The sequence below is a fragment of the Spodoptera frugiperda genome, chromosome 17 (assembly GCF_023101765.2).
Source record: "Spodoptera frugiperda isolate SF20-4 chromosome 17, AGI-APGP_CSIRO_Sfru_2.0, whole genome shotgun sequence".
In the NCBI taxonomy this organism is placed as follows: Eukaryota; Metazoa; Arthropoda; class Insecta; order Lepidoptera; family Noctuidae; genus Spodoptera; species Spodoptera frugiperda.
In genome coordinates, this window is record NC_064228.1 from 5,516,402 (window position 1) to 5,538,651 (window position 22,250).

General features: G+C 34.3%; 1 long non-coding RNA gene across 1 annotated transcript; it reads left to right on the forward strand.

Moving 5' to 3' along the window:
• The first annotated feature begins 18,769 nt into the window (after positions 1-18,769).
• On the forward strand, positions 18,770-20,246 carry LOC126911647 (uncharacterized). Its single transcript, XR_007706168.1, has 3 exons — positions 18,770-18,983; positions 19,093-19,563; positions 19,886-20,246. It is a non-coding gene; the product is annotated as an uncharacterized LOC126911647 (long non-coding RNA).
• Positions 20,247-22,250: the final 2,004 nt, after the last annotated feature.

Sequence of the window (22,250 nt, forward strand, 5' to 3'; positions counted from 1 at the left end):
TGATTTGTTGACACTTTAAGAAACAAAACCGAATAAAAACTAAAAGTGAACCTAAATAAGACTTTTAATATGGACTAAATTCACAAAACTAACCTCTAACATTAAATAAAACAGCCTAATTAACATAAAACAACAATTAGCATGATTTTATCTACCAATAGCAAATAGCAATTATTATTTGTACTCAATGTTCACCATTAAGTGCTGAATTTTAGCAGTCACTAAACATTTAAAATATTCAATTCAATTATTTACAATTTAGAATGCAAATAGTGACAATCTGTGCACTGTCGGTCAATAAAAAGTGGGCGTAGGGATGGGGGAGTGCGGTAAAAATTGAATACGGTAAAAATATTTTTACTCGATGTTCGATTGTTTTTATCTTTATTTTAAAAGAGAATTGAGACACATTTTATCTTTAAAAAAACAGTGCTTGGCATCCTACTAATATTATAAATTCGAAATAAAACAGTGCCAGTTATTCTACTTCTAGGTATTATAAATTTCAAAGTTTGTTTGTATGTTTGTTTGTTACATCTTCACGCAAAAACAGATTATGGTCTAGATTAACACATTGGTTACTTTTTATCCCACGCGAATGCAGGCGAAGCCGCTGGTAGAAGCTAGTAGACTATAAAACATTACGCTCTGACCAACAGGAGCCGAACAGTGATGAGAAGATTGTATTTTAAAAACGAAAGTAATTCACCTCTGTTCCTTCTTTACGCCTAAACTAATGTATCGATTAGAATAAAAAATAAAAACAGAAATATAAAAAAACACTATTCATACAATTTCCAAAACCAAACATTTTGTAATTGCATGCATTTCATTTGTCAAGTTTGCGTTGAATTTCGTGGGATAATGATAGTTAGAGATATTATCTACATAAGAGACCCCAACATTGTCTTTAATTTTATTACAACTAAATTAAAAATATTCCTTTTTACACACTCCTTGCAAATTTTACCAAAGAAGATAAGCTTTTTACCTCACTGCCCCATCTCTAAATACAAACCTTTTTGTTAGCGTTTCATGCAAATTGAACCCGATGTGCCGTGTTTTTTGGTCGTATTTGTAAAATATTCTACGGAGATGTGCGTTCGGTTAATTTGCCCGAATGATGATCATGTTCTTATTATTGGGGACGGGTTTATGTGAGAAGTACGTGTAATCTAATTTCTTTTTGATGGATTATAAAAATGTTTGTATTAAAAGTTGTCGGTACTTAACCTAATTAGGTATGTTGGAACATGATAATTAATTCCAAATACACTCGGCATACCAATTTAAAAAAGCATCGTCATCATATTCATAATCCGGTGCTGAGGACAACGTAACAGGTTACCGGGGCTCCGTGTTTAACTTGGTTTTTAGTCAGTAAGAGTCTGACACTCCATCTCGCCTCACCCAAGGCGGGAGAAGTTATTGGATCAATTTCCCCCTTATAAACATCATCATGAGCTAAAAGACGACCACTGCTGATCAAACTCCTTACTTTAAAAACAAAGTATACGAATACACAATCTACACACAACAATTTTGAAACCATTTATCTCACTATCTAAAACATACATAACTTCACGCCTGTCTCCCATGGGAGTAGGCAGAGACAATGGACCGCCAATTACTACGACTCTTACATACCTCTTTCGCTTTATCAACAGTCTAAATATAATCCAAAACACTAAACTTCAAATATTCCATTCCCAATATCTATTTATCTATCCATAAACTCAACACAAACCGTTTTACAAACACTACTTACATAAACAAAACAGTATTCCATTCCTACCCAACTTTAAATCCTACCCAGTGGAGCTCACAACATGTTTTCCAGAGCTCATATTTAAGCAGGAATGGAAACTTTACCCAATATGAGGCACGTTTTGATAAATAATTACGGAACGATGAAGTTGTGTTTCGTCCTAATGTATTCCAAGTAATTTTGTCCACAGCTTAGTAACGTTTTGTTGTAACGAAATTAAATTTAATAAATATGGAGTTCTTGCTTGGTTGGTTTTGTTTTAGGAAATATTGTAATTTGGTGTAATATTTTGTTTTGGGACGAAAATAGGTTATGTAATGTTTCTTTTCTTGGTAAACGAGCAGATGTATCACCTGATGGTAAGCAATGGCTGGCGCCCATGGACACTTGAAACACCAGAAGCGTTACAAGTGCGTTGCCAGTCTTTTGGGGGTTAGGAATTTAAGGGTTGTTGGGGAATTGGGATGGGGAAGATTAAGAGGGGGGTAATAGGGTATCTGGGAACCTCTCTCACACAACGAAACACAACGCAAGCGTTGTTTCACGTCGGTTTTCTGGGAGGCCGTGGTATCACGTGGTACACTCTCCCACAATGCACCTATTATTAAATACCACCGTCACCACAAGGCTTACTTATAAATCATGGTTCAAATTTAATTATTAAATCACTTGTGAATCTTTACTTTGAACAAAAAATTTAACACTTAAAAGAAAAAATGTTTACAAAGCGTTCAAAACACTCTTAGTAATTGTTATTTAGTTAGTTAATCCATTCGTAATTCCACAGAATTGCTTTAATTAATCTCACTCAGTATCTATTATGAAAAAACTAAAAAAGTTTAACAATATAAAAAGAAAATATTTTTCAGTTAAGTTTTTTAAAGTTTCGTCTAGACATCAAGTTACTTATTTATAAACAACTTGAGGTCACGTCTTTTAATCCCCGAAAGAGTAGACAGAGGTGCATTTTGAAGGGGGGAAATCATCCAGTTTATTCTCCCGCCCTGGGCGAGGCGAGAGGGAGTGTCAGACTCTTACTGACTAAAAACCACCCCGTTCCTACTCCTGCCCTTCGAACCGGAGCCCCGGTAAACCCGCTAGGTAGTCCGCAGCTCAGAATAAGGCATCAACCCTACTGAACCCCATCCTCAGTAGGTCCCTATGACGCTCGAATAAATCCAATTTTTTTGCATCGTGAGCTCCCCTACTATAATAGAGGCAATTGTATTTTTAATTGTGTACCTATCAGTATAAAACTTTAAAAATATTTAAAACAGACAAAACATTTCTTTCTACAGATAAATACAAATATTCATAAAAAATATGAACACTACACATTTTATTCAGCTATCATCACCAGCTATTTACCTCAACATACAAACATACAAATCCGTTCCACCGATTTATTTATTTATCAATAAATAAATCGACATGATGTTTGTTCAACATTTTCAGTTTAGCAGAGTAAAAATGATATACTTTTTACGATAATACATCAACTCGTCCAATCGTACACCCGTTTGCGCACTCCATGCCACAAAACTGCACACACCGTCGATAAATCACCCATTATTACTAAAATACATGTTAAAATCTTTTTTTTTTCGCTACTGGCAACTTTATAACTCAATTTCCATGGTACTTGTGTGTGTATTTTTAAAAAAGAACAACCATATTTATGGTAGCGTTTAAAAAATTGCGCTGTCACTTTTTTATTGTTTATTTGGTGTGCGTTTATTTATTTAGCATTTTGACATAATATTCACATCATGCTTTTGTGCCCTGAAGGGGTAAGCACGATATGTTAAATGCACTTTTCGACAGTTGTTTTAAGAGTTCTAGGTAAAAATAACTATTGCCATATATAGCACAGTAATCGAATAATGCATTACCGCGAATTGTTTTTCTTTTCCTTTAAAAATCGTTACCCCACACTAGGATTTTCTTCCATGTCGTGAGTGCATTTACAAACATACAATGATCACATACACATGACACCCAGACCCGGAACAACAATCTGTTGATCACACAGTGTTCCGAACCGATCACACAGTGTTGTTGTTGCGGGAATCGAACCCGCGATACGTTGCTTAGCAGCACGTTGCCCAGCCACTACGCCAACCGTGCAGTCAAATCAAACAATACAGAACCAAGAACCGAATACAATATGCTTTAAGTCATCCGACTAAATTACGCGATTTAAAAACGTAAGTACTGTTTTTTTTTTTTATATTTTTATTCGTTGCACGTTAATTCATTTCAACTTATTCGAATATGGAATTGGGAAATAAAACCTCATTGTTTATGTCACTGGTTGGCGGGAAAATAATTGAAGATGGCGGCGTTTTCTTTTATTTTTTATCTGTGTTACTGATTCCATTTGAGATAGCCGCCATTTTGAGTAGTTGGCGAAACTTGTTTTTATATGTGTCGCGGATTTATTGAGCTGTAACATGACATTACACTTGTTTTCCTTATATGTAGAGATAAAATGTACGTGTGGTATGCATACACACATTTGCTGCCGAAGCATTATTACAAAATACCATCATATTTTTTCTGTAATATTTATTAAACTTAGCTTGATTAAGGGTGCTTTTCCATGGATGCGTTTGGCTTCCACCAATCATATTCCTTGGTACACATAGCTTAGCACTGATGGAAATGAACTCAGCTAAGTTATGTTTTTATATGGAAAGATGCGTGCTATGGATGCGTGCTATGGATGCGTGCTATGGATGGTTTCCCTACTATCGATACATCGCATACTCGAGCTTTCTATCTATCTCGCACAGCATAACTCAGTATCAGTGGAAACGGTTACATAGTTTCACAGCTTAGCTTTTCGTATTCGCATCTTCGAAAACCACCCTAATGCACCCGAATCAAAGACCGCTTGGTTTGAAAGTAGGTACCGCCAATAATCTATCTAACACATTAATTCCGTTGTCTATATTCTCAAAATAGGTATTACATATTTAAGTACTTATCTCTATAGTACTATATTTGATACCCTAATAGAAAAAATCTTACTTAGGTATTGACAGGACAAATCTTATATCTTTTTTAGCATAATACACAACAATATGTTAGACAAATACTCTCGTTTTATATAAAACACGTGTCACTCAGCAAATATCAGCCAGATAACTTAGAAGCAGACTAAACCGCAAAAACTATAGATATCAGATAAATGTGACGTCACTAAAGCGATTTGGCACTTTATTACTTCTTTTTCTTTATCAAAGATATAAAGGACATATTCTTTTGAAATAGATATTGCTTAATCTTAATACTACGTTGAACACACGAATTTCTAAATTTATTTGTATGTATGGAAATATTGAGTAAACGGAGGTAAAGATAGATCTCTATCTACTTATATCGATATTATCTATAGATACCAATATGTGAAGCTGTAAAGTTTGTTTGTTTGAACGCACTAATCTCTGGAACTACTGATCTGTTTTAAATAATTCTTTTTGTGTTGAATAGTACATTTATTGAGGTAAGTTATGTATATGTTAAAACATCACGCAATGAAATGAGCCGAGTAGTGTGTGATAAATTATATAAATATATGAAAATAACTCACGTCTCTGTCACTTCTTTACGCTTTAACCACTAGAACGATTTGAATACTTAATGATTTTTGTGTTAGATAGTCTATATATCGAGGAAGGTTATATATAGGCTGTGAACATTACGCTACAATCAAAAGGAGCCGAGCAGAGCGGGTGAAACCGTGCGGAAGTAGCTAATATCGTATAAGGAAAATTGAAATTTAATATTGACTGAGACTTTGATCTCGTTTAAATGTATTTTCATTCGTCGTTACTTTAATATCTTTATAGGACTGGTATTAATGATGTATGATGTATATATGATGATAATGAAACATACGTTTCTTCCCTGTTACTACCTACCTACAAAAAACAGTTTTTATATTAATTTCTATTGTGTCTCATATACCAATAGAAAAGAGTTCAATAGATCTTGATAATAATTTACTAATCAACACAAAGGATATATTGCTACAACAACCATTTTACACATAACTAAATAACAAGTAACAGAATAACTTACACATTAAAATGTTCTAAAGAAACATCTAACAAGTAAATATTAATTCATGGAAAACTTATTTAAAACGTTATTACAAACTAGTAAAGTTCTATTTACTTTGTACACTCGCATTCTTGTCAGTAATTAAAGTCGGTAAAGCGAAAGCTAGTGCTGTTACTTAATAACTATTCATTAAGTTATGAACTGGCAACACTTAAACAACTGTAGCTGGCAACATTCGACAAAGGAGGTTTATTATAATTTTGTAAAAAGGAAGAATTAAAACTAGCTTTGAAGTGTTGTAAAGTTGTAAGAGTTTTATATGTAGATGTCATTATAATAATATTAAAATTTATTGAGGAATGATGTTAATAAAGTTTTAATGATGTCATTGCATATTGAATGGGTTCACAAAAAGAATTACAGTAGGAACTCGATTATCCGGCTCCCGGTTATACGGATTCGCGATTATCCGGACTACCGACTCATTATATTAAAATTACCTACAAGTCGAATTTATGCAACATAACGTACATGTATGTATGTAATCTAAGAAGATGTATCTCATAATAATTATTAATTAACATTGATTTTCATTCATATGTGTTTGTTGTTTTTAATAAATACATAACATCGTATGTACATCATAATATGTATGCACAAAATTTGCTTTTCTTCGTAAACTCGATTACCTATCCGGATTTTCGATTATCCAAATGTCTAACGACAATAATTAGTCTGGTTAATCGAGTTTCTGCTGTACCAACATTAATCATATTTTTGTTTTTTTTTAAAGAGGAAAATCATCCAATTACTTCTCCCGCCTTGGACAAGGCGAGAGGGAGTGCCAGACTCTTACTAACTAAAAACCACCCTGTTCCTACTCCTCCTTTTCGAGCCAAAGCTCCGGTAAACCCGCTAGGTAGTCCGCAGCTTCATATCAAGTATCAAGCATCAGCCTTACTGGGAGCCCAGTTTGTGTTGTGTGTATGTGGAAAAATGTGTGGTGGTCTAATGGTTTTTTGAAGCGCACGCGGAATGCACCTGGAGCTTATTTTCAAACTAAATTGGAGCTTACTCGTATGTAGAAACTAAAATCTTAAGATAAATAGTCGCACTTCAAGCTCAATTCTTTAAAAAAAAGCTAACAATTTGGAAATTTAGATCACCTTCACTGTAACAGTAACTATATTATACCTATACCAAATTCCAAAATTTGATTCAAAACTTAATATCCAGTAATAGGAAATGAGTAATTCAACTAAGTCAACACGTATAAGGACTTTAAACTACATAATACTAGATTTCCAGCCATACACTATAAAATTAATTTAATCTATTTCCAATCTGTTTACGGCGAACAGATTTCAAACCCAAATTCATGTTTGCGCAACATTTCTATAACTCATATTTATTGCCAACCCGTTTCCCTGCCCCATTTGGCAGCAAGATCTATAATAAAATAATTATTTAACTCTAATGATATTTAGTTATTGCGTTAAAATACCGTAAAACGACAATTATATGAGTGTATAAACATAAACTGGGACGTGGATTGAATGGTAAGTGATATTATTGAACAAAGGTTTGCCCTTACCAAGCTCAAAGAAGAAGTGACGATGACGGAAAAGGTGGTAAACGGTAGAGAGAGAAGAATTATCTAACTAATAATCTTCACAACTCTTCATATGAGTATAGTAAAAGCCGACTAAACGACAACATTATTTGTTAAAGATATCCAGCAATTCTTGTAATTCTGAACCTTTTACGTTACGATATCCTAATCCGTATCGCCTTCCAAGCATCTACGCATAATACTTGGTGTACCAGTGACTTCTGATTGTAGTCTGCTATTTTTTAATATCGTCTCTCGTACATTCACTTGACAGTAAAGGACATGGCTAAACCAAAGTATGGACGTCGTAACCCGTACAAATAAATATTGTATAAATATGGTACCTAGCAATAAATAAAGCCGCATAATTAAAGATTGATATTTTGTAGTTAAGAAGGTCCAGAAACTTGGCATATATGCGCAATCCTGAAAATAATGTAGCGCTCCTACGTCAAACAACGTTACAAAAACTTCAAAATATAACATTGCTCTGAACTTTTACCAAGGCGTTTTGATGAACCTGAGCCGAAAGTTATTTATATATGAGGTAGATAGGTAAACAATTCTGCTTATACTAGATAATGAACACAAAGTAACCAAGGACAGACACAAAATATATAGTAAGATTGTGCAATCTTATACAAAATATATATTTTGTGTCGATCAAAACATTTGCAATTATTTGGTTTCAGAAAAAAGTCATTATATTACCGTTATTAAAAATTGATGTTCGTTTAATTATTTCGATTTGATTTTCGGAGAAACTAATGTCCTAATAATAGCTTGCAGTACCTACTTCCGTGTTGTCATGTCAAACCACAACAGAAAAAATCAATTATGAAACTTATTTTTTGTTAATTTTTGTTCACCAAGTTATAAGAATTAATTAAACACAAAATAATTCATAAGTGAATATTTAAATGATACGGGTTAGCGTGAAATTCGTATTCTTGTTATTATGCCTGGGTCAGTCATTTAGCCATCTCCTTTTCAAAATGATTGCAGGGCCAGGCATCAACATTAAAAGCAACCTGCGACAGAGCGGGAACTCCGCAACCAACAATCATACTGTTAGGCGATTGAAAATATTCCAGAACGTTTTAAATAACAGAACTCAGAAGTATTAATAAGTAGTTGTTTAAAGGACATAATCAGGTAAATCTGTGGTACATTTTATAATGTGCAGCTAAGCCAAAAAACCCTTTTGACGATTCATTAAATAAATTACGTGAAAACATAATAAAACGGCTATAATTATAACTCAATAGTAATAAAGTCATGGTTGCGTCGAGGCGCCATTTTGGATTGCAAACGTCAACTTTCCCGCCACGCTGTGACATTAATTTATTTTTAATTGTCTATGCCATGAATCCGTTCTGAGAAATGAGGTCGTATTTTTATTCTTATTTTTACTGTTATGACTTATTGCTGTCTTAATTGTGATTTCATTATGTATGTAATGGATATTGATGTCGCAAGATGGTGGATTAATATTCTGTCAGTATTTTTTCCTTCGCGGAAAAAGGAGTGAACGAAATGTACGTAATTGCGAATGTTTATTTACCTACGTTTGGAAAATATGTAAATTTCAGATAATTGTAATTTTAGATACTAATGCGTAAGAATCATTTCGAAAAGAGCGTATTTCTTTTTGTAAGCCGGACAACGTACCTGCGAATCCTCTGGTGTTGCGGGTGTCCATTGGCAACGCTGATCGCTTACCATCAGGTGATCCATCTGCTCGTTTGCCTCCTATTTTTTTTAAACGCCCCACACTAAAATTTTCTTCTGTATCGAAGATGCGTTTACAAACATACAAGTTCACATACACCCAGAATCGAAAGAACAACAATTTGTGGATCACATAATATATACGAATTTGTTTGTTATATTAATAACAAACCCTTTCCCTACATTATATTATTAGTTTGTCATCAAACAGATCGTTAAGTCCGGAATTAATTTAATGTCTTCATTATATTCGTATCATGACTCGTAAAATTGTCGTAAATATATATTTTAATATTTATGGCAACTGTCTAGCCATATGTATGTGTAAATGGTTAGTTTATAAATAACAATAGCTCATTCTCGTAGTATCGCCCGCGTCCCTGTGGGATAAAAAGTATCCTATCATCCAATCTCTTGCTACCGCTAAGCCATGCTCTCTAGCTAAGCTATGTTTTATATGGAAAGATGCGTGTTATAGATGTGTGCTCTGACTTTCCTACTATCGACATATCGCATATTTGAGCTGAGAATCCTTAAAGGACATTTTACTCGCAAAGATACATAGCTTAGTAGCAGTGGAAACGGTCACATAGTTTCACATCTTAACTATTACATCTTCGTAGCATTTTTTTTTTTATTTGGGACAAGCCCGCCACAACCTCCCTTACCGCTGCAACTCCTGTAAGCCAGGATCTACAGTAGATACAAACATGAAAACACCAGAACACTGAAGTCCGGCGCGTCCCAGGGAAATGAATGACTGTCTTGGATCCCGCAACGAAACAAATCAGAAGATGTTATTAGAGGAGAAGAAAAGAAAACGATAGTTTCCACTTCCCTCGGTGAATTTAATGCAGGAGACAGGATGACTTAAGCCTTAAGGCACAAAAGAGACTGCACAACTGGGAAATTTTTACTTAAAACTAAAATATTAAATGCTAATACTAAATGGGTCCTATGCGTGAGCTGTTATACTTGCTTCCAATAATAGGTATGGCAAAAACGCCTAAACGCACGGAAATTTGCTCGAGACTCCACAAGGTCCGTGTAATAAACTACACCTGATGAAACAATTAAATTATCCAACATAGCGTTACGCTCAGATTGCCAGAGACCACACTCCCAGAGTATGTGATGGGCGGATTGCTCATGTTGCAACTCCGCTGTCGAACATTGGCACCATGGTGAATCAACGAGTTTAAATGAGAACAATTTGCTTTCTTATCTTCGTAGCATAGCTACATCAAATCTCTGGTGGAAAAACACCCTAGAAGGCTCTTACCCCAAAAATAGCTTATCTATCAGAAGAAAATAAAAGAGCACCCAAACTTTATACGACACCGCTCATAACTCTAAAGTTAATTTGATTAAACAGTTACTTTGTGTCGCGCGAACTCGGAAACCGCTGTGTGGTTTACAATAAAACTTTGTACGAAACATTCAACTTGGTCTTGCAAGTTGTATCAAACTGTAAGTAGGTAACTACCTACTTTGGCTTAATTGCTAATTGCTTTCCTAATTGTAATTATGTAAACGATAGTAGGTACACATACTAATGTTGTTGGTAGTTCTATGTTAGGTTTTGGGATCGATTCTCGAGTCTAGTTAGATGTCATTGCATTTAACATGTGAAACGCCATTGTTGGTTATATGTGACCAACGTTAGTGTTCGATTTGCCTATATCTGTTATTAGACAGTCAAAATAACTAAATAATCTGTCAACCTTTAAAGTAGTGTTTAAAAATTGTTAACAATTCAAGAAAATAACTTTTGCAAACTGTTCCTAACATACATGTATCAAAATAAGCGGTTTATACTTTTCCTTGTCCGCATTTTATCGATTTTACAACCTTATTAAAATTGTTCAAAGGTTAATTAGGAAATTCTCAGTGATGGTTGAGTCTAGAATTGTACAACCACAAACACATACAGGGCAAACTAATGACTAAAACTATACCCACGTATTTGAAGTCGGTTAAAAAAATGTTTCAAAACTGCTGTCTGTCTGTGTGATGTCGAACAAACTTTATGTTACAAAAGAAAGCATATAAATAAATGAAAAAATAATGTATACCTACGTAAGAATAAATTCAAATACCGAATCATGAATATTGTATTCAATTCATATAATATTTTATTTTATAATATCTATGCAATGTTTATGCAAGTAGTTTTTAATGTTCTTGCTTTCAGATTTATGCAAAATCTAATTCATATTTCGAAGATAAATGTTCGAATAAATTCAAAAGCAAATAGATATCTTATAAATAAATATAGATAAACTATATTGTATTAATATCCTGAGATCATTCTGTGATATACATTTTTAATATAACATATGAATATCTAAATTTTAAAATATATTTCACATTAAGATGTTAGATTTAAGATGCATCTCATTGTTTGACTAATCGCAAATTCGGTAGTGCCATGTAAGGACTCTCAAGTCCAATTTACGGGTTGAGCAAATGATTATTAGGTTATTTACTTTTTCAATAATTGCCAAAAAGGCCAGAATTAAACCTGGTATATGGTAATATCCATTACTACGTGGGACTCATAACTGGTGGGTGAAATTAATCAATCAATCAATGATGGATGTCTATGTTCAGCAGCGGGATATTTAAGTGTGGGAGAGCTATGCTTCTTCATGAATGGGCCGGCTTGAGTGGAGTGATAACACGGCCTCACAGAAAACCGACGCTTTGTTTTTATGCGTGCTAGTTGATAGTAATATAGATAGATGATAGTAATATAATTAGATATGCGTGCTAGTAGATACATCGCATGCCCGAGATGCGCATCTTCCCCGCACAGCTACATAGCTTAGTATCAGTAGAAACGGAAACAGAGTTTCACAGCTTAGCTATTACATCTTCGTAGCATAGCTACATAGCCCATCTCTAGTGCAAAAGCACCCAGGTTACTAACATTTCTTTAACATGCTACTTTTATTTTTCAACATGTCCAGTATACAAAATCGAAACCGTCCGTAAAACAAATAATTTTTTGCTTTTACATTTGAAAACCTACATCATGGTTTAAAAACTGCCCTACTAAATATTTGAATAGTCGGCTGACTTTTTGTATAAAATTAAATCTCACTGAAACATATTCACGTGTATGTTACTGTCACTGTGTAGAATTTTGGTATTTTATATAATGCCTAAGGCATTATTAACTAAGTAATCCTCGGAAAACACTAACCGCCGTACTCAGAGTCATTTATTGGTTACTTAACCCAGTCCTTAGCAATTGTTTTCGGGACAAAATCGTTACTGAGGAATAGTTTAAGTAATCATTAAATGTCTTTGAGTACGGCACTTAAAGCCGTTTTTCGTATGTCTGACCTCACTGCGGTCGTGTCGATTTGCCGTCCCATCTGTTTTAGAAAGTGAGGGAACAGAGAGTGCATACTGCATACACTTGTATACTATAATTTCTAGTTAAACTGGCCACCATGACCGGAATTGACTGGGACATTTTGTAAGTAATAAATACAATGCCTAGGGATTGTAAAGTTAAGAGCCATCAGACCACCAGAGATGAGGCCATGTAGGGCTGATGCCTGATCCGGAGCTGCGGACTACCTAGCGAGTTTACTGGGGCTCCGGCTCTAAAAGCAGGAGTAGAAGCGTGGTTTTTAGTCAGTAAGAGTCTGACACTACCTCTCGCCTACCTCGCCCAAGACGAGAGAAGTGATTGGATGATGTCCTCTCCTTAAATAATAAAAAAAGATATTATAGAATACATACCAGAATACCAAATTATGCAAACTGCCGGTAACAAAAACATACATGACATACACATAAATAAAACATATTAGTACATTAGATTTTTACATGAAATATCAAAGGCTATATTTACATAGTTTCACTCGCAAAAAACAGATGTTTGAACAAAAGTTTTTCATATGATTTTTACGTATGAACGTATGTTACACCTTTGTGTCTAAAAATATTTCACCTAAATGTGGCTAGATTTTTTCTAAAGGTACTTTTTTTTATTTATTTCATGAATACTGTTAGTAAGTCACCCCTTTAGTCTCTAGAGGGGTTATTAGAGTATACGTACAAAATGTAATAGTATCGTCACGCCTTTTATACTTGGGTAGGCAGAGGTGCACATTACGGCATGTAATACCACTTTTCACTATTTGTGTTATAAGTCCCATGTAATAGGTGGTGAGCCTATTGCCATATACTGGGCACAATTTAGACTCCGTGTTGCTACTGAGTAATTTTCGGAAACCCGGAAAAAAAATCCAGTAATACTTTGCCTGATTCAAAACTTAACCTGAGACCCCTTGCCCATTTCCTTTGCCATAAAATCATTCAAGCGATCTAAATAAAGATAGAAATAAAGATTTTTAGTCATTAGAAATAATAATGACCAAAAATATATCACTGTTCTGCTTCCTATCTTCAGATCATAACATAAATGTCACCCAATACATATCTCTATTATAATATAAACTATTCTTGTGGCTGTAAATTTTATTATCTGATCTTCAGTCACATTTAGAATGCTTTTCCACCAGAGATGTGCTACGTAGCTATGCTACGAAGATGTTATAGCTAAGCTGTGAAACTATGTGTTAGTTATACCACGATCTTACAGAAAACCGACGTGAATCAACGCATGCGTTGGGTTTCGTTCTGTGAGTGACGTGACTGGAGGCCTAATTTCCTAACAACCCTTAAATCCCTAACCCCCAAAAGGCCGGCAACGCACTTGTAACGCCTCTGGTGTTTCAGGCGTTGTACCGGGTATCCATGGGCGGCGATTGCTTACCATCAGGTGATCCCTCTGCTCATTTACCGGCTTATACCGTAAAACAAATCTAATTTGTGAAACACCAGCTTCTTAAGCATTAATTCCAGCAAAAGAACTACAAAATATGTTTGTTATATACACCAGCTCACCAGGTCTAAACAAAGAGCTAAAATCTTCATTGAAGCGCCAACGCGACTGAGATATAGCCCCCACTAATTCGAGTGGTCACCGTTCCACAATGAGATCGTATAATCATCTCATACATTATTATGTCTTCCACTGTTCAGATGATAAAGGTAGAAATACCAGTTTGTACTGTCCTTGAGAATTTTGTCAAAAGGAAATTGGACTGAACTAATGGATTGCTGGATATCCATGTCCATGACATGAAGTGAACTATTGGTGCAACCGGCTGCCACGCAGCGTGTAGCTGAGTCGATTCCCGCACGGAGCAATTTTTTTGTGATCCAAAAATATTTTTCGGGTCTGGGTGTCATGTGTATGTGAACTTGTAGTTTTGTAAGCGCACTCACGACACAAGAGGAAAACGACATAGTGGTATAGTATCCAAAAAAAAAAACAACGAGGATCCATGTTCAATTCTAGACACAGAACCCAACTTAAGCTAGGTACACACTACAGATTTTAGTTAAGAAGTTCACGATCTATCAATAGTCACCATGGTAGGCAAAAACATTAAAACCTCTTTAAAAAAGCTTGACTACATGTTGATCTGAAAGATTATTTTGGGTGGGTTTCTTACCTTACTAAAATCACCCTGATGATCATCATTACCATCAGCTTATCATCATCAGATCCTGAAGCTGACCTACCATTTCAGTTGTGCATTACCTATTATGGCAGATAAAGAGTACCTGCTAGCAAAATAAATAAGATAAATCGATAAAGCTTTATTTTTTAAGATCACCAACAACCCATTAACTTTTAGTTCTACGCCAACCAAACAATAACAAAAGTCAATCGCCACCACTCTCCACCTGTTATTCAATTTACAGACTTAATCTAACCTAACCTAACTTAGCTTAACGTCCCAAAACTAGGAAAGCACTAAATAATCTAGATTTTTCTTAGTTATTTATCCTTCTATCGTTAAACTGGAGTGTCGCCGGACCACACTTTACGAAACAGCCATACATCTTGCTAATTGACGTTATCTCAGGCCGCAGGACGTAGCCGTTTTTCTTTATTTTTTCCTCCGAACACACGTGTTACCGGTAAAGTGTTGACGTTGGACGTTTTACGAAATTTCTGCGTTATTAACATTTTTATATGGAGTTGGTGTTGGATTTTTTTGTGGTGTTTCTGTCACAGTGAAGTTAAGAAAGGTTTTTTAAATTATGGTTTGCGTGCTATTAATAAAATTGTGTTGTATAGTGTAGTTAGTGTACCTTGGCCGATGATACATTTAAAACTATTATTAAACTGATTTGAATAAAATTATATTTCAGTATGAAACTAAAATGAACAATGATCTAAATGTCTTCCTTTTCAAAATAAACTAACAATAGCCGGCGAATCGCGTATATAGAACGGTGGTTCCCAAAATTATCTGGACTACGACCTATCTAGAAATCAAGTTTCCAAATTTAGGACTCATCTTCAGGAAATTAACCGTTACCAATGATATGAAAAAACAAATACAGAACGGTTGATAGTGCATGTTTTATAGACAAGTTCCACTAAAATTTCGCTTGCGACCAACCAATGGGTTGCGGCCATATAGTTTGGGAAGCCCTGGTGACGAAAGCACAAAAAGAAAAATAGACGTAATGTTATGTAATAATCACTACTTTACTACCTAAATACAAAGCCTAATATGGCAAAATATACAAACAATAAAAAGTAACACTTGTTACTTTTGGTTTTTGATTTTAATTTAATTTCCTGTTTAGTTTATTCTGAGTTAAGGAAATTTGTACTATTTTATATGCTTTAAGCCTTTATTTTAGTTTTTCTTGTTTAATTTTTTTTTACTTTATATAGTTTATATATAAGTGAATTACTATTGTTGCTTTACTTTAATTAATTAATAAGTGGTTTATTTTTCTTTTGATCTCATTAGATTAGATTTAAACATTTTTATAATTTTATCTAATAGCTCTAGTTAAATTAGCAGGATGTGATTCCCTGTAATTGAAGGATCACAAGACTATGTAAATTATTCTAAATTGTATTTTAGCATGTAAGTGTATCCTTTGTTGGGAGTCCAATAAAATAAAATAAAACACTTAGACACTTCAACACAATCACAATTCCATCCATTACCGCAACATAATACGAACACGTGTTTTATTATATTCCTCGGGGGACGTCCTATATAAATATACCTAATACATAATATATGAACGAACATTCATTCTGACTTGTGTCACTGCCGACCCATTGTCCAGAATATAGTGTGAAGATTGCCGAAGCTACTGATATATTTCGATATCTCGAAGGAATTTTCTAAAATTCTTAGTAATAGTTTCGATGTTTTTTTTATAGTATAAGCTGGTAAATGAGCAGAAGGATCATCTAATGGCAAGCTATCGCCGCCGTCTATGGACACCAGAGGTGTTTAAGTGCGTTGTCAAGGGTTAGGAAGGAAAGGAATCATGGTCCTCGATATCCAAATAACTCTTAAAAAAGCACCTTTATCCGCACCGATTATACGCTTGGTCGCCAACCAATTTGACTTTGACTTTGACTGCACGGTTGGTGCGGTGGCTGGGCAACTGGCTGCCGCGCAACGGGTAGCGGGTTCGATTCCCGCACGGAGCAACTCTTTGTGTGATCCACAAATTGTTGTTTCGGGTCTGGGTGTCATGTGTATGTTTGTAAACGCACCCACGACACAGGAGAAAATCCTAATGTGGGGCAACGTTTAAAAAAATAAAAAAAAGTTTAACAACCATTTTTGTGCTAATTGCATTAATTTTAATCAAATACAAGCGAACCTGTTTACAAACAGGATAAGTACGGCTCTAAAATCCATGTTACAACAAAAAAAAAAGAAAACAGTATAATCGCACGGAAACCTTCCCTTTACCTAGTTCTTTAAATATTTTGACTCAACCCGTAAACCTATCAAAAACTATTAACATAGCATACAACAAAGTCTATATACCTACAACTCTGCCATACCCACTACACCAAAGGCTAGATGTTACACCAAACAAATTTCAAGTATGATCCCTCCACGTATGACATATACATACATATATAATATGTTACATATACACATATACATAAGATGAGACGGTCCGAGTGTCCTTCACACAAGTTGAGATTGACGACACTCCATTTGAAGATGCCAGCGGGCGCTACCATTTGTATTATATAGCATACTAGCTTAGGAACGTGGTTATGTCTGTGTGAATTTCATGTTATTATGATGAAAGGAAGCTTATGTGTTTCGTTTTCTAGACCATACATATGTATATTGCACCATGTCTATGTTATGCCAGCAGCTTCGCTCGTGCGAAAAAGCCATTATCACCTTTTTTGCCCGACACGGGAATCGCGACCCGTTGCACAGCAGTCAGTCATGCAGCCACTGTGTCAACCGTACAAATTACGACAAAACGTAGGAAAAATACCACCAAGTTATGTGTATAGTTATATGTACATATGTGAGAAATCTCTTGTTTGTAATTGACATTACCAAGCGCAATGACGAGAATTGAAAAATAAAAATCTATTTATTCCGTCAGTCAGGTAATGATATTAGATACGTATTTTTTTATTTTGTCATCTTATATATAAAAATGAATCGCTAAAAGTGTTGGTAAGCGCATAACTCGAGAACGCCTGGACCAATTTGGCCAATTCTTTTTTTGTAATATTCGTCGAAGTTCAAGAATGGTTTTTACGGCGAGAAAATATCAAATAATTGACGGAAAAGCCCTAAAAACAGCCCTTTTCTTTATCCCATACAAACGTTTTCTAACTAATACGTAGAGTCAATTTGAGCTTTATTGCTATTGGATAAAGTTCATATTGGATAAATTCTATTGGATACTAAAAAACAAATGCTATAGATTCCCTACTAATATTATAAATGCGAAAGTAACTCTGTCTGTCTGTAATTACGCTTTCACGCCTAATCCAGTGATCCGATTTTGATGAAGTTTGGTACTGAGATAGAATAGACCTTACTTGATACATTTTATTGCAAAAAATTAGCGTATGTCACAGCCATTTATTTCCGAAACTGTTGGATCTACATAGTTGAAACTCTGTAGGTTGATGCATTTCGATAACCGCTATTCGAATTTTGAATAAAAATTCATAAATTTAAAAATTAAAGGGGGCACTCCATACATGGAACTGATTAAAAAAAATTTTTTTTTCGTCTAACATATCCGTTATGGTTGTCTATGGATAGGTCTTTAAAAAGACATTAAGGTTCTTAAAACCATTTTTCGTCGAAATCAACCGTTTAAAAGTAAGACGCTTCCAAAGAGGAAAAATGAGTGTCGGGGGGACACTAATTTTTCCACTTTGGAACAATGAAGAAAAAACTATTGATAAATTTTTTGTAGATAATTTAATGATCTACAATTTTAGTCTGAGGTATTTTTCTAATAAAACTTACCGTTTTGCTGAAAATCGCGGAAAACTATTTTTTTTGACTTTGACCTTGAATAAAATTTTTTCCACACACGGGAATGATGGGGAACTTTCAGCTATTGTTTATAATCGTGTTTTGAACAATTGTACCAAAATTCAGCTTGTTGCGAATTTATGTAATTTCACCCTAATATTTTGGTCTAATTTGACCGGACTATTATGCGTGTGTTCAGAAATTTATTTTGTGTAAATTAAAGTTTCTATTCACGTTTTCGAACAAACAATGCTCTTTCAATATAGTCTATTGGTGTGAATGACATTGACATTCGTATTGCCCGATTTTTAAAATATGCAAAATTAAATGTATATTTTTCAATATTTCTGAGAGATTATCTTAAGATTTTTTCGAGTTTTAAAGACTAAGAAGATTTTTATTTGTTTGTTCAATCAAGGTAAGTTCACATCTTCATATTGATTTTTATTAATTTTTGGTGACTACACAATACTACAATTTGGTATACATGGTTATGCAGAAAATGTATGAGAGCTTTTTATTTTCAGTTGGAATTTCGTTTTTAACGATACTACCACCCAGGCGTATAAGCTTAGGCCGAGAACTCGAAATACGGCAAGTCAAAGAAATATAAGAGCAAAACAAACTGATCGGCAACGCGAAGCGCGAAATGAACTTGAACTGAATCGATATCAAGATAGAAATGTTGTGTTTAACCCCACAAAGCTGCATTCAGTTATAATGTGGCAATTGATTACAGTTCAGAGCAAATTGTTGCTATTGGACTAATGAACATTGTGTGTCCACATTGGGATTGAAATTCAAAAATGAAGCCTCTGGATTGTGTTGCGCCAGCGGCGCGGCCAAGTCAAATTGACGCCATTGGTACCGCCACCAGGAACACTACATTCATTGGTTAATTTTTGGACTCATATCCAGCAGTACAATAATTGCTTTCTAATGACATCATTTGGGGCAACAAAAGTTATACGAGACAATTTTATGCCTACTTTTAGTAAGTAAGTATAATGACAAACGTTTTTTTTTTTAGTTTTAAAACCATGTAGCTGGTGCAAAATATATCAAGTCAGTGATGTGTTTATTTTGTAAACAATAAGTCAAATACATAATAATAGTCTATAATCCGAAGACTTAATCAGCAACATTTTATAACATGTTGTATTTAATAGTGGCATGAGCAAGATGTTCTTGGTAAAGCCTACTAGGTACCTAAAGCTGCCGTGGAAGGCTGTTTAATGTCGAGGTTAAAAGTAGTTTTAATTTGAAATGATGGTACAATTTGCTATACAATTACCTGTATACAGATTTATATTCTTGCAGATTCAGGAATTCAAATATATCATCAAACAGGTTCCTTATTGCCAGTGCCTGTTGAAGACTGTACATTTTTGCAAATATATTTTATGGACAATTCAGCAAGAGAAGTCGATCAGCGTTGCGCACACAACAACTCAGTAAAGAGATCCATTGTGATGAACAACTTCAAACATGTTTCCATCAACACAATGAATTAGTTGCATTATTCACAAATGCATTAGACCGCATGCCATCAGATAATCACAAAATTGTCATCAGAGCCGATAAGGCGCCTGCAGGACAAAATGCTGGACGTTTTAATGTGCCAACAATTGATAAAGAGCGCGCGTGGTATTGAGCTCAGTGTTTACTTAAAAATGCCAAGTTCTTCAATAGCGATTTGTAAAAATATTAGCGAATTTATGAATCCTATGGAATAAACACTATTATGAAAATATATTTTGTTTTTTATTAAAATAGTAAACTCCTTTTCAGGTATAGTGAGACCAGGAAATTATGGATTCATTATTGTATGGAGGATATTATAGATTCCAGTTCAAATTGAATAGGGACTCATACATAGCTCAGCTATACAAAATAAAGTAGAGCATCATTGCTACACGAAAGCGGTACGAAGTTCGCTGGGTCAGCTAGTCTTATATATAAAAATGAATCGCTAAAATCGTTGGTAAGCGCATAACTCGAGAACGCGTGGACCAATTTGGCCAATTCTTTTTTTGTAATATTTGTCGAAGTTCAAGGATGGTTTTTACGGCGAGAAAATATCAAATAATTGACGGAAAAGCCCTAAAAACAGCCCTTTTCTTTATCCCATACAAACGTTTTCTAACTAATACGTAGAGTCAATTTGAGCTTTATTGCTATTAGATAAAGTTTATATTGCTATTGGATATTAAAAAACAAATGCTATTGGATAAGTGTGCGTTGGAGACTTGGAGCACAGAATCCCTACTAATATTATAAATGCGAAAGTAACTCTGTCTGTCTGTAATTACGCTTTCACGCCTAAACCAGTGAACCGATTTTGATGAAATTTGGTACTGAGATAGAATAGACCTTACTTGATACTTTTTATTGCAAAAAATAGCGGAGAATGGGTAAAAATAGCGGAGAATGGGTAAAAAAAGGGGATAACTGCTCATATGGAAATTCGTCGTTTAAAAAGCTGTAACAGTAAAACTTTGTATTTAAATACTTAATGAGTAACGAAAGAACATGGGCTACTTTTTATTGCACAAAATAGGGGAGAGTGGGTAAAAATAGGGGATGAATGGTCATAGAGGAGATTAATGTTTGCTTGAAAATTCGTCATTTTCGTTAATACGTTGCCTGTGGCTTCACTCGCGTTCGATTCTTATTTAAATACACATATTATACTTATTTACATCGCCAATATCCCTACTACCATACTAATGTTATGAATGCGAAAGTAACCCTGTTTGTGTTGAGGTTACGCTTGCACGAATGTTTTTTTAAGGAATATAACAACGAAACAATTTATTTTTTTATTGATAGGCAATATACAGGAAATTAAAGGATAATAATATAGATTTGGCTACTTTTCATCATGATTATAAAATGATGAATCGTGGTTTCTTTGGAATACATATCTTTAAAAATGCTAACAGTAACATATTCTCAAGTAATTCACATTTTAGATGACATACGGCAGCATTTTGACCACTAACACCACTACGTGGACGAAGTCGCGGGCAAAAGCTAGATTCAATAAATTTTCATTTGTACATGTCAAATATTTGTTGTTTCTAAATTCAAATTCTGTAAATAATGATTGACATTTATGCATAAACTATTTGAAAAGGTCGAATAAACAATTGTCTGTATTTTTTTAAATCTATTGAAAATGTTGAAAAGTGCATTGAGCATTAATAGAAATTCCTCAAATATTTATGCGTGCGTTCAGAAATAATGACAAATTATCAACAGTTACGCGTGTGTTCAGAAATGTATTTTGTGCAAATTAAAGTTTCTATTCACGTTTTCGAACAAACGATACTCTTTCAATATAGTCTATTGGTGTGAATGACATTGACATTCGTATTGCGCGTTCTTTAAAATATGCAAAATTAAATGTATATTTTTCATATTTCTGAGAGATTTTGTTAATATTTTTTCCAGTTTTAAAGACTAAGAAGATTTTTATTTGCTAATAAGTGTTTGTTAATCAAGGTAAGTTCACATCTTCATATTGATTTTTAGTAACATTTGGTGACTACACAATACTACAATTTGGTATACATGGTTATGCAGAAAATGTATGAGAGCTTTTTATTTTCAGTTGGATTTTCGTTTTTAACAATGCTACCAACCAGACGTACCAGCTTAGGCCGCAGAACTCGAAATACGG